Here is a 14,766-nt window from a genome sequence, read left to right as displayed (position 1 = left end):
ATTACCACAACGTTCGTCAGCCGTTGCACTTAAATATGGCACTTAGCGATAACAAATGACACTTAGTTTTTCTTTTCACCTCATTTACTAATGAACGATAGCCAACATTGCCAAGGCTGAAAAGAAGCCCTAAAGGACCAAAATATTTCCCACTGAAATGAAAATCGGTTTCAGCAACCCCTCTGGATTACTGGTTTATTTGTAACCAATTATTTTTTGTCATTGTTGACATAACGCAGGTTTAAGAGAAATTAAAAAAGGGATTCACTTATTTTGAATTATTTTGTATATAAAGTTTCATCTTTGAGTCGTGTGATATTTTTCAGTCAGTTGTAGGAAAGTGAAACCAACGAACTTTTCAGTCCTGCTCCCATTTCAGTTAATATGATCTACTCCAGTTGTAAGGTGTCGCCTGTGCGGCCAACGCCCGTTTCTGTCACAGTTCCAGTCTGAGGAAAAATAGTTTCGAAACCGCAAGCAACATCGACAAAAATATAATAAATAAATAAATAAATAAAAATAAGCAGAAAATGAGGCGAAGGAACAATCGAGTTTTCTGTACAGTATATAATTCTGTATGAAACTCTCAGCCAAGGCCAATGAAACTCTGAGCCGCAGCCCGTGAAACTTTCACCTAGTGTGCTTTCGGCACCTATAGCGGTGCCAGACGCACTATCATGGCTAACTATAACCTTAAATTAAATATCATCTATTGTGGCTAGAGGGTTACAATTTGGTATATTTGATGATTAGAGGGTGGATGATCAACATACCAATTTGCAGCCGTCTAGCATCAGTAGATTTAAGATCTTAGGGCAGAAAGAAAAAGTGCGGACGGACAGACAAAGCCCTCTCAATAGTTTTCTTTTACACAAAAGCAAAAAAGGTCTCACACTTGGTTTTCTTGGAGTCCATCTCCAACCTTATTATCATGTTCATGACATAGGATACGAGTTTGCAAACTATAAAACAGCAGCTAAGACCAACGAGCCATTAAAGAGGCTCAATGGTCATAGTCGCTTCACTTCTGTTGCTTCCTATAACCAGGCCTCATTCGAATCCCACTTGTGACGAAGCACTCATCACTTAAAATTCCTCTTGGATGTAAATTACTCACGAGGTACAGAATTGAACATTTCTCGAAATTTATGGCTTAATATAGGGGTTCCCAACCTGGGGTACATGTACCCCTATAGTGGTACATTTGTACTCTTCAGAGGGTACGTTGGATCTGAGAGAATAGCCAGTATTGCGCAATACACGATGTAATCTGCATTGAGATTGCACAATGTCGTCTTTACTCTTTTATTTCCTCATTTAAGCAGCGCTTTTACTTGAGTTACATCAAGAGTAGGGTGACTACCATTTGTTTTTCACTTCTATGGAACTTCCCGCGGCTGTAATCTGTACCTGTACCGAACCTGCAAAGATGTGGTGCATCATAGTACCTTAAGTTATGAATTTAAGTGAGGCTCGTGAGCCTAGTCTATTGATGTTATGGATAATCATAAAAAAAAATCTATGTATATGATGCATCGAAATATTTCATAAATTACATATATATTTAGTATACCGAAGTTATATTCTTATGAAGTCTACACAAAATTATATCAATATCAATTTCACTGTTTTTGTTTTTCATCCTCAATTTTCTGGGGTACACAGGAATCTATAAAAATGCCCAAGGGGCACAGAACACCAAAAGGTTGGGAACCCGTCTTAACATTTGCCGATATATATATATATATATATATATATATATATATATATATATATATATATATATATATATATATATATATATATATATATATAACGCATTGCAAACTATGAAAGAGATAATTTTCAGTAAAACTGAACTAGCTAATCGAAAATATGGTGGTGCCAGTCAACATTTTTGTAATCTAGTGCAAGATTAATTTCACCGAAGTAGTCACCTATTTAAAGCACACAAAGAATATCCCATCAAGATCAAGCAACAATCTAATGTTCGTTTTTTTTTCAAGCCTCACGTTGACTGACAGGCTAAAAATAAAATGTAATATCCTCCATTTCAAAGTCCAGTGAACAAGTAAATAAAAGGAAAACGTATGAAAAAATTGTTTTGTGCTAATAAGTAACACGCAAAAGCATGACGAGTAAATAGGTTTTCATTATTATTAAATTGTAATTAGAAGTGAAAACTTTAGCAAAATCTAAAACAGGCTGAAGGCTCATACGCTACAAATTAAATGTTTGGTAAAATAAGAATGCACAGCAAAAATCTGATGAAAGGAGACAACAGAGAATCAACGCAACAAAAAGACCATTATAAATGCAATGAATTCTTTGTGCTAAAAAGAGAAAATAAACATGGTAAATTTAAATCAGCCGATAACAACTGAAATATTAAAATAACCACAAAGAGGGATATAACTATGAACCAAAGATGCTACAGAGTACACAAAGAGACTAGTTAGCCATTTGAGACGTACTACGGCGCCAGTAGAGAAAACTGGCGGCAGTGGTCAAAATCAAAATGCATGACGTCATAAATTCTAATCAATGGGAACACGATGTAGGAAGTAATAGCATTTAATGTAGTTTTAAAAAATTTTTCTATAATAAAAGTAATATACAACTAATATATTTTAAGTATTGTAATATACGTATAATGTCAATTATATATAATATACTTATATAGTATGCATCAAAGATACTGCATGCAGTATGCACTAAATAATATACTGAATAATATAAAAGTAAAATTCTAATACATACCTGTACAAAAATATAACTATACAGACTGTAATAATTTGCTTAATTTTTTATTCGTGGCTTGTAAAGTAAATTTCCTTCAGTTACTTTCAATTTATTTTTTATGCCAAAAAAAAAAAGATAAAAAGACTGGTTAAGGTTTTTCTCCCTCCCACCGAAGGTTGTTATTATTTAAGCTGTACCTCAATATGAGAGTTGTTTTTTCTCTTTTCCCGTATTTAGTCGGCTGGATGCTCGTTTGGTGATTTGCGGGTCGATGCCTCACTTTTGGTGGGGACCGTTGGCTGAGGATGAAAAGGAGTATGGATTCGACTCCTTTATCTTGGAGGCTTCCCTGAAGGCCTTGCCTCTGCATTTGCCCCCTTTTCAACTGTATTACGAAGGACGTGGACGGTGTTCCTCCTCCTAATTACTGAAATCGCTGTGGAAGCTGGAGTTTTGTTGTTTGTGAAACATCTCCTCTGCCCTGATCGGGCGCCCTTCCTGTGTGCTGTAGAGGATACTATATATACTCCCCTTTATCTACGTCTCTGCATCTCTGGACACGCTTGCTGCCCTTGGGAGGGTATCCTGTTATGTCCATGGGTCCTGCTTTCGTCCTGAAACCTCCGGAGTCGTGGAAAGGCTTGATTCTGTTTCGATAGCCGATAAGGATATAAACTGATTTATTCGTTATTGACGTTACTGACGCGGGTCAGTGTATCCTCCGGCTGCAGACCCCTTCGTGATTCCGGAGCAGTTGATTGACAGCCGTGTGTGTGTTGAGTGGTGGTGCTATGAACCATATACTTTCTGCGTGCAACCACCTTTGATGTTAGATCAATAGTGATTTGTAATAGCAAGTTATTTGTATTTATGTATGTTAATATTTTTGAGTAATTTTATAATCTAGGATCTAGGTTCTTTCCCCTTTTCATTATCTTCTAAAAAAATTTCAAGGCTTTCCAGAAATAAGTTGCTTTCCTCCCTCCTCCTCGCTACTGTCTCTTGCTCTATCTTGTGAATGAGGGTATTCTTAGGTAAAGTTTTTTTTACTCCATAATCAGTTTTTTATATATATTTTTGTGGGTTTAACTTAAGATTTATCTATAATAAATACTCAAGTTTTGATCAGTATTTTCGTTATCCTCTTTGAGTGTTATTGTTGTGTTTTTCACTGTTTGGAGATCTTGCCCTTTGGCCTTAAAAGTAAAAAGCCTCTTCTTGCCACTTATAATTCTTTTGAAAATTGTGAGTAATGTTCATAACAATACACACACACACACACTATATATATATAATATATATATATATATATATATATATATATATATATATATATATAGTGTGTGTGTGTGTTCGTGTAATATATACAATATGCATACAAGCGTGTGTATATAATATGAATTTATAAGCAGTAGTTTATTTCTACATACATTTTTACAATAAATGTACAGTTCTGTACATATTCAAGTTATGTAAAAAACACATTCATATAGACATATTTCTATTATTTGCACTTTATTAGGACAATCTGAATAATATAGAATAATGCAAGTCCAAAAATAAAGAACAATGGAGGGAAACATTTTGCAGACGACGTGTTTACATTGCTGACGTAGGTCCTGACGTTCCATGTGACTCACTGCCTCGTCCTTACTGACGAATTAATGAACACTGCTGGTGGCTTTCGAGATACGCATGCTCTTATGGAAAAAAAAATAGAGTTGAGTATCTTTGTGTACTCTATGGTATCTTTGCTATGAACAGCCTCGGAAACAATTACAACAAGGAATATTATCCAAGTCTACCTAATACAACGTTAAAAACACTAAGAATTGTAGAGCACAGAAGGTGATTTTAATAGAGAATTGGATAACGTATCGCTTTAAATTGAGCTTTGTGTTGTTTCTTCCGCTTTGGCGAAAGACTGGTTGTCTTTTCTTACGACTGTAGTTCGTAAGCATTACTAGTTCCTCTTTTCTTCTCTCCTACGTTGTATCTTATTAAAGTGGTTCTTCTTAGAATAAGGGAGATGATTCAAACGGATAAGTTGATAACAGTACAACAACTTTATTTCTCAACTCCATTACAAGAGAGATAGTTCGGTCATGAGACCGTTCCGTTTGATCAATCGAATAGAACTGAGTTCTTAGAGCATCACGTCGATAGCGAAACATTAGCTATCTCAGCGATTCACATAAAAAACATACGTAGTTCGCCGGCTCGGAAGTTACAAGTTTCCGGCGCAGGTTAACAGGTCAACCGCTTCCCATGGAAGGTGTTATGAAAAGTTGATAAAGGTATGAATCGATGATGTTTTCAAACAAACTTAAACCAGGCTACTGCAGGCATTGCACAGCGTGATCTAGATTTGTGTTAGTCACGTAGGACGCTCCTAATTCACCAATGACCCCTCAGGTCATGGATTCTATTTACAGGTATGTAATTATCTGTTTCAAAACATGTATTTATTACATTTGTACATCAATTTCTCAAAACCAAAGTTCTGAACATTAATTTCTTTATCGTTCCTTTGAATGTAAACTTAATCAATCCTCCATCCCACCCAACCACTCCCCTGCACACACATACACACACACACACACACACACACAAACACTGACACACGGACAAATAAGATTATTGTATAAGCACAATAAAACAAAGACATCAAGCGTATTTAGACTAATAGTTCTCAACATAAAATGCGATAAAAGGCGATGCCTTCATGAAAGAAGGAAGGTATGATGATCTCGAATACATACACACAGAATGAAAAAAAACAAAAGTCAGTCTTAGCTAAAAGACTGAACGCCAGCAAAGAGCAGAGGAAGACGCAGACGACTTGCGAGGGGAAGGTTGGCATGTTCGGACACAGAGATGAGGAGCTACTTACAGCAGCGTTATGACTTTATTATGATGAAGGGTTATTGCTATTTGCTGTCCAACGCCAGAGAGAAGCACATTCTAGAGAGAGAGAGAGAGAGAGAGAGAGAGAGAGAGAGAAGAGAGAGAGAGAGCTGGGAAGGGAGAAGGGGAAGGGAAGGAGTTCATAGGGAAAGAAAAGCCCAATGCAAAACTTGTGCTCCATCACATTTGAATTTGAATGTTAAACAGACTCAACACGAGGATTTTTCCGTATTGTTCACTTATTTATAACCACTTGCCGACTGCACCTCTAACAAAGAAACAAAAAAGATAAAAAGGGGATGAGGACGCGAGATAAAGGAAAAAAAATATATGGCATGAATAATCTATGAAAGCTGAATGCGCAGAACAAAGGAGATGTGCGCCATTTCGAAGAAGCGGAGGGAGCAATAAATTACCAGCGTGCATTGGAAAATACTGGGGGAGAAAGAGAGTGGTGGATTAATGCCCTGTTCCCGTGATATTACGTCGAGTGTATTATAGCATAACTCACATTAAACATTAGAGCAAATAGCCCGCGGAGGATCCAACGAAGAAGCCAGTTGTCCATTCACTCGCTTTCCGGGAATAATCTATCACAAGGCGAATATAAATAGCACCTTCTTTACCCTTCTTCATACTATTACTACTACTCTACTACTATTACTAATACTGTAAAGAGTAATAGGCTTTTGTGAAGCCTTGGTAATATATCATTACACATCATACTCAATTTGTTTCATATGAACTTCAGAAAAATCATTCATCATCTGATGCAAAAGCCTCAACTCCTAGCCAAATAGCTTTCCTCTCTCTCTCTCTCCCAAAAGTTAAAAAGTATTTTACATATACCATGAACTGATTTTTTTATTGTAATTTGAGAAAGAGAGAGAGAGAGAGAGAGAGAGAGAGAGAGAGAGAGAGAGAGAGAATGATTTTTTACAGCACTATTCATTGAAAGCGTTTCGAGGCAGAAACTCGTGCGACGTCCGTCAGAAATAAAACTCACGAGATCGACTCAACTTGAGCGATTCCAGGCAACGGAGCCTCTGAGTCTCCTTCTTAACTTCATCGACTCTCGACTTCCTTCCTCCGGCTCGACTCAGTTCAGCATTACTTTATTTTTCTGAAACTTCTCAGTATGAGAGGAACCATTAAGTTCTTTATTTTTAGTAACTCAATAACTCACACTGAAACATTATCTATTTAGGAGTCTTTTACAATAACTTGATATCATCTAAATTTCCCACAGTACTTACTTTATCTGAGACGAATGGCGATCTTACAATTACCCATTGATCGTTTTTCTCTAAATATATTTTGCACGAGGAGGTTACCGAGGGTCAGAATTGACTTTAATCGTGGATTGAATTTTCGTACTGGCTGTATGCTCTCCAATCCCAAACATTCTTGCATAACAAACCATTATAAAAATATAAAACATATATTGAGAGAAATGATTTCTGTATCATAGGTCATACAACTAATGCATACGAACTGCCTATCATGAAATCAATATTTATTAAAAACTGGTTCCCCAGTTAAATACCGAGACTTTTTTATAAAACTTTTTATTTATGCATACTCATTCTGTCTTCTGACTTCTTTGCATAAGGTTGGTTAGCTGTCTTTGGTCTTCCTTTCATTTTTTTTCATTTGGATTGCGTTGTATTTAATTAATTTTATTGATTTCTAGAGTAATCTTAAGAGTAATGTTATTCAATATTTAACAGATTCCCTGATGATGTAATAAAATTATTACGAAACGTTGGAAATAAAGAATTATGCTATATTTAGTTCATTTCCATGGTTCATCTTCGCATTGATGTGTCCTACTGGCCGTCACCTACCTTTGTCTATATATATATATATATATATATATATATATATATATATATATATATATATATATATATATATATATTATATATATATATATATATATAATATATATATAATATATAAGATATATATATATATATATATATAATTATAATAATATATATATATATATATATATATATATATATATATATATATATATATATGTATATATGTACACACACATATATATATATACATATATGTGTGTGTGTGCACGTGTGTGCATTCACATTTAGGGTGTGTGTGTGTAATTGCATTAGTGAAGAATGATGGAGCTACCTGTGTTACCGAAATACTATCGTGCAGAAAAGTCTGTTCCCTTAGCCATCCAGAGAGTGAACAGAATCCGCTAACTAAGAAACTCCTTAGCAGTTGAACAAGTGACTAATGCAACCAATAGATGTCCACCGTAAGGAATACTGGAATGGATGGAGTGGGAAGAAGATATTTTCTCGAGTATAGAGGAAATTCTCCATATTCTAATATCGTTAAGAAACTGATTGTAACGTTTTTGTTGTTGACAATAGTACTGGGTTTGAGTGTAAAATGTGCAGTTCAGGAAATATGCGAAATGAATATGAGAATAAAAGTGCTTAAAAAATCTGTATTCATGAATGAGTATTTCCTATAGATTATCGTATCTCATCAAGAGACATGACTGTCCACAAGATCGGTACAAAACATTTTAGCAACAGTGTTTACGGTGGCGTTCTATAATCTGCAAGCTGCCTCTTTAAAAAAAAAAAAAAAAAAAAAAAAAAATAAACATTTACAGCAGCAGGTTAGTAAAATTTTCAGTTTCCTTGCGTTATTGAGGTAGCATCCACAATCCGCTGCTGGTGCATCCTCTATATTTAAACGTTCATAGATCAGTTATATTCAATTATATTACGTGAATGGGCCAACATCCATAGTGGAAGTGGGCGTTATGGGTGATGGCAACCCAATGCCAGGTTTTAGACACTTACAAATTATGGCTATACGTATTTTTTTTTTTCGAATACTAATACAAATGAAAGATTCAGATACTTTCACCAATGTAACAAATTCATATTCAGTAAAAAGATGGAAAGAAAGAAGCAGAGGAAAACATCAATCATAGCACAGAGGTAAAGACAACAAATTAATAGAAGAGAGTTTCTAGGTAATTGGTAGTCTAATAGACTGAACTAGCTAATGAGTTTTTCAGTATAGATTATTTGGCGGTTTTGTTGGTGATATGAGGTTACAGCAACGACAATGCGCTGAGAATTGAATAACCGTCTACCTGTCCAATTGTGATTATTGCTAATGCAGAATGCCATGGACATGAAAACTAATAATCCACAAACAATATTATGGTGATGACCCTTTTCAAATTAACATATACCAAAGGCTTAGGATGACGCTATCCCATACCTGTGGTCTCTCTGGACCAGCAGAGGGAACGGACTTTTGTGCACGATATTAAGTTCTGTGCATTTGTCCCCAATCCCCATCCCCCAGGTTTTTAGTGGTACTAAATTACTGTGCATTTCAGGGCCGTGTCTAACTGATTTTCGTCGATAAAATTTTACCAAAGCATCAGGTATGGATCGTATTTGGGAAATGGCTATTTGAAGTCACAGCCTAATTGACAAAAATATGCAGTGATGTCAATTGTTGATAATCAAGGCCCTTATCAGAGTAAATCAAAGAAATTTAAAAGGAAACTTAGCTAAATTTAGTAAGTACTAAAATATTTGACCATTTTGTACAAAAAGCTAGGCAAATCATTGTTGAGAATGATGATAATATTACGGTTTCCATTGTTGATACCACGAATAATTAATAAGAATTTGGTATATATACATATGACCATATAAATATATATGGCAATATTACTATTTTCACTGTACAACGTTACGTTGACTATAGGAATACAAAGCAATTATAACGCAATTTCTATTTACCCTTTGAAAATCAGTTATACAAAACCTTTGGAATTGGTGAAATACATTCATAATGAAATGAAAATACAATCATTTAGAGGTGTTTGGGGCGATATTTTGGCCCGATAAACCTGGTAACCTTCAATTATAGCCGACGAGAGGGTGAGGGCAGCCGATCATTCATAGGTCAAACCCAGGATATACGTGATGGCTGCTTCACCTATGGCAAGCCTAGCAAATTGTCCTCGTGGCCGCAAGACTGCTTTCGTGTTCGTGTTTTTGCAGTATGCAGCAAAGAAAAGAATTGTATGCGTCGTTGCTAAATATTACCGGGTAAGAGGTTATTAAAGTGATACACAAGCACCAAACGATTTAGACATAAGGGACAAAGGTGACCTTTATAGGGGTAATACTCGAATGACGAGTATGAAAAATAAAGATGCAAATGTTTTTTGTTTTTATCGAGGCCTCTCACTTTTCAGACTGAAAATAAATAATGGCCGAATTTTCTTGCAACGACCATTTTTAACAACTTAACTATTCTACTGACCTTATACACATACATATACATACATACATGTGTATATACAAATTAACCTATGTTACATGCATTTCTGTGAGTACCATATCTATATGTATGATTGTATATCGTGATCATCATTCAGATTAATAATTTCATTATCAATACTACATGGTCGTGTGCGTAGGAAAAACAAACTGTTATAAAATGCATTTTTATTCATTTGCTAAATACTACTCTTTATCCACACAGGCCCCATAATACCATTACCGTTTAGTAAATTTCGTGGGCATCTGAACGGTACTTTACGCATCCTTGAAACTCCAGGGTAACAATGGTTTCCACAGCGTTAGTGTATGCAAGACTTTGTGCATATTTCAATTTAAAGGAAACGTGGGCTGCGCCATGGAACAGTACTATACCAGTAATATCCTCATTTGATGCCCATTCCCTCACTGTACACTACTTGGGTGTTAGTGTGCGAAACAAAAGAACAAAATAAGAATTCCATACACTATTACCACTACCACCAACCCGTCTTCATCCATTTAGTATATGGACTGGCGTCTAGACAAGAAAGCCATACAACAGTGTCAATGAGTGGGAAGGCCTTCAGTAATGACGATTTATTAGCCTCTATCTACGAGCCTGTTAGATTTACCCAAGTTTCCCTTTACATCTTGGACATGACTGCAAATTATTGCCATTTATTTTGTGGCTTCCGATAAGCTATATCCCAAACATGATCCATATTCGATGCTTTGGTAAGATTTTATCAACGAAAATAAATTTGACACGGCCCTGAAATGCTCAAGAGTTATGGATTGCTCACACGTCATCAACTTTAACAACCCTGTGCAGTAGCGATATACAGCCTAGACCGCATTCTTAACCTAAAAATACCAACAAACATATTCCAGAACCAGACAAACTTATTTCCTATTAGTTTAATTCTTAAATAAAGTGTTACCAGAGCTTTGGACTCCTATATAGCCCCTTCCACACGAGCAGCAAAGACACGACGGGCACTCTGATATGCTCGTCATTCTCTCGTTTATAAACAGTTACCAAATCAAGCAGTCCAAGGCAGGCAGTAGGCACACGCAGGCGAACCTATGACTTGGACCATACTCGTGATCGCCATTGCCCCTCGTCTGGAAGGCCTTAACTTGTTTGGGTCATCTATATTGCGTGGAGGATATTGCAAAATATTATTAAGTTTTCAATAAAAAGTCATTTCTCACCTAAATGGACATAACTCCATCACAGTTGCGCATAAAGCAATTTAACACATTTAAGGCAACTTTAATCTTTTTAAACTTGATACAAATTGGTGTATGCAATCTTCACCGCTCATTTGTTAGTTTTAGTAGCTCAGCCCATCCGTAAAGAATTACGTAAATCGCAAGTTCCCTTGGAGTTTCCTGCCATTATGACCTACTTGGAAGAAAATCTTAAGGCCTGTCCTCACGACCGGGCCTGATCGGCGGACCTCCCCTCTAACAGGCACACTTGACAGGCAAACCGTCAATTGCCGATAGGTCTTAGCAAAATCACCATGGTGGTGCCCGATGGCTTGAGCTTCGACCCTGGCAGACGTACGTTACCCATATAAATTTCTTTTACCGAGGCATTCTTTGCACCATATTCTCTTCTTTTTCTTCGTTTTCATCCCACAAAGCAATTTTCACGCTACACAATATCATCATCTTTGCGATAGGCACCATGTTTATCGTACCACACACCCACCTTTCCATCGCCTCACCCGTGTGGACAACGCACACGGGTAAGCCCGCCAGAATTTACCTGTCAACCCCGGAGCACGCCGATCAAGCCCGCTCGTGTGGACAGGCCTTTACATTTCCCAATTACCCTGAAAACAGCGTTTCACTGTCTTTCCCTCAATAATCCGCGTAGAGTTAACATGCCCGTTAATTGCTGCAGTCCTGCATTGTAATTAGGCAATTTAAAACTAACTTTATTTGAATCCATTAGTTTTTGCCATAAAAGACCCCAATCTTACACTTTCACCCATTATCCAAAATTAAATTTGCAACTCAAATATACATGTACACTAACTGCATTATAATTACATCTAACCTCGGGTCACGTATCACCAAACCTCCAACCAAAGCAAACCCTATCATCAAACTCACTTTTCGGATCTCTAAAACCACTTACTGCAGGGCAGCCTATTAATCGAGATTCAAAGTTAATTCTTATATTAATGCTGTGTTGTACAAAGGACTACCCAGGTTACCAATCGCTTTTCTTTACCAAAGCATATCTAGGATCTTGTCAGTTTCACACAAAATCTCAACTGCCGAGACTTCAGCCATCCCAGATATTTTTACCCTGGGTAAGAGAACTGTATAAAACCAGACTTTTAACCTCTCGGCCATCAGAACTCTGAACGCTACAGGATGAAATTTAAAAATATAGTCGGTCAATTTCCTTTTAATTCGTTAACACTGATATACAGTACTAATCCAAATTAGAATTATAAAAAAAAAAGGTCACTTAAAATTTTATGTTCTTGAATCTTAAAATTTAAAACATTTAACACCTTATGTACCCTTTTTCCTGAAAATCAGGGTCAATTTCATGTGGTTAGAAACACGGTATTTACAGGATGGTGCGCACACTGGAATCTTTCTTAATCATGAATCTGCGGTTACAGAATGATTACTCAAAACCTGTTTTATTCCACTTTAAAACTAAAATGAGGAAAGCCTCACTTTTTTTAATACTGAAAGTTGTATTCCACGAACTAATCACACAATTACTCCAAATCCTCGAGTCCGCCATTCTGAACCCCTCTGAGCAAGTCACCTATGTCATGAAAAGCAACAGGAAAAAACTAGGGATAAAACTAAAAGGCAAACCTTAATACAACGTAGAAAAAAAAAATGAAAAGTTTTCTTTTATGCCAAATCTGTTCGAATTACAAAATGCATAAAATATCAAACCTTCAAAATACTAACATCTCCCAAATATCTAAAAATATATAACCATGGATTTTATTTTATGATCCAAAACTAAAAATTAATGGGAGCTTTGATAAACCAGAAATACTAATCCAGAAGTAATCATTCTATAGTTTTTCTATAAAGATCAAACTGACCTAAACTGAAAACTTAAGTTACATATGGAAAAACTGACCAAACTAATATTTTCAAAAATACCTTTGAAATCACAGTATTAGGGTGGGAAGTAACTAACACCAGAGGGGATTATGCTAATAAATTCAATAACCATAAACACAATATATGGCTAACTAATGCAAGTTACCTGTTAAGACGGGAACTCCTAGACCAGTTTTACACAAACTGGATTTATACAACCCATTGTATATGTACAAAACATTAAGTGAGACTAACCTACTGAAATTACTAGACAATAACCAGTTTAAAAAATTACTAATAGCAAAGTTTAAAACTCACTGTTATCTTTAACAATAAAAAGTTAAAAACTCCAAGGACTCGCACAGTAGGCCAACACGCCTACTATGCAAGCCCTTAGGAGCGCCTCCACCCGATCAGGGGCGCCGCCCCCGATGGGGTGGAGGAAAAGGAAAGAATTGGATATTGAAGTTCTGAAGACACTCTGGATAGCAGCAGCATTTTCTTTCTTCAACCAGTCTTGAATATTCATCGTAGCATCATTCCCTGAAATGTTTAATGAGCATTAGAAAGATAAATATACTAAATCCAAAAAACATCTAATGCCATTTAAGTACTTTTGACAAAATTGTAAAGTAGATTTTCTTCAAGTTCACATACTTCCTCCCCAAAAAAACTTTTGTCCTTTTATTGAAAAGACTGCTTATCATAATTAACTAATTCAAAACAAAACTATCTTAAAAGCCTTGCATAACAGGTTGTGATAAACTAGATGCACAACAGTACTGAGAGACTGTTTTACTGTATTTTTCTCATTGTAATAAAGAAAAAATATACAAAAAAAAAAGAAATAGCACAAGCTTACGCATTATTTAAAAAAAAAAAAAAAAAAAAAAAAAAAAAAAAAAAAAAAAAAAAAAAAAAAAAAAAAAAAAAAAAAAAAAACAAAAAAAAAAAAAAAAAAAAAAAAAAAAAAAAAAAAAAAAAAAAAAAAAAAGTGTCACCGCGAATAAACGAAATAAATACTTAACTTAAATCAATCCGTAAGGGACCACATGAAGACAACGAGACAGTCGTCACTGAAACCAACTCATGGCGTCGAACTTCAACCAGTGAAAAATAAAATTTTAAAAATACTCGATAAATCTTGCAAACTTACCCAAGAAATTTAAGCAGTGCTTCGTCTACAAAAAAGTACATTAAATCATATAGTCAAGGTCCAAAGAAAAAACTCAAACAATACTGAGAAGAAAGTTCTAAAAATTACAGCCGCCTTTTAAACATACGAAGTTGACGTTAAATAAAATAGGAAAAGCACAAAACCTTAAAGGGTACTCAAACTACAATGTTAACTCGAAATACAGTCAAGTGAAATATTACCTAATATTACTTCTTGTCAACGTTTCCCAAATCTACGTTGGAGGAGATGAACTTTAAAGGATAACCACCGAACCACTGACCAAACTGTCCAAAATTAGGAAGACTTTACATGACCGAAAATCAGCTTTCGATGACGTCACCAGAAAAGTGCGCTACGCCAAGGACCCTGGAATCGCATAAATTGAATAGTCGGTCGACACAAACTCGCGTAAAGGAAACTGGCGTCTTCATTTAAGTCGTTCTAAAAATAACCTCGCCTGGCCCAAAACTGATTTTGCGTGACGAATCCCGATGTATAAGAAAA

The 14,766-nt window shown here is 35.7% G+C and overlaps 1 long non-coding RNA gene across 1 annotated transcript; it reads right to left on the bottom strand.

Annotated features, from left to right (window-relative positions):
* Nucleotides 1-12,480: 12,480 nt before the first annotated feature.
* LOC135201314 (uncharacterized) lies at nt 12,481-14,555 on the bottom strand. The gene is made up of 3 exons (XR_010311490.1): nt 14,463-14,555; nt 13,404-13,628; nt 12,481-12,792 (listed from the first exon to the last, which is right to left on the bottom strand). It is a non-coding gene; the product is annotated as an uncharacterized LOC135201314 (long non-coding RNA).
* Nucleotides 14,556-14,766: the final 211 nt, after the last annotated feature.

This window comes from Macrobrachium nipponense, chromosome 28 (assembly GCF_015104395.2).
Source record: "Macrobrachium nipponense isolate FS-2020 chromosome 28, ASM1510439v2, whole genome shotgun sequence".
Lineage (NCBI taxonomy): Eukaryota > Metazoa > Arthropoda > Malacostraca > Decapoda > Palaemonidae > Macrobrachium > Macrobrachium nipponense.
The sequence above is the reverse complement of the archived record's forward strand: the minus strand, read 5'-3'. Positions and strand labels throughout refer to the sequence as shown.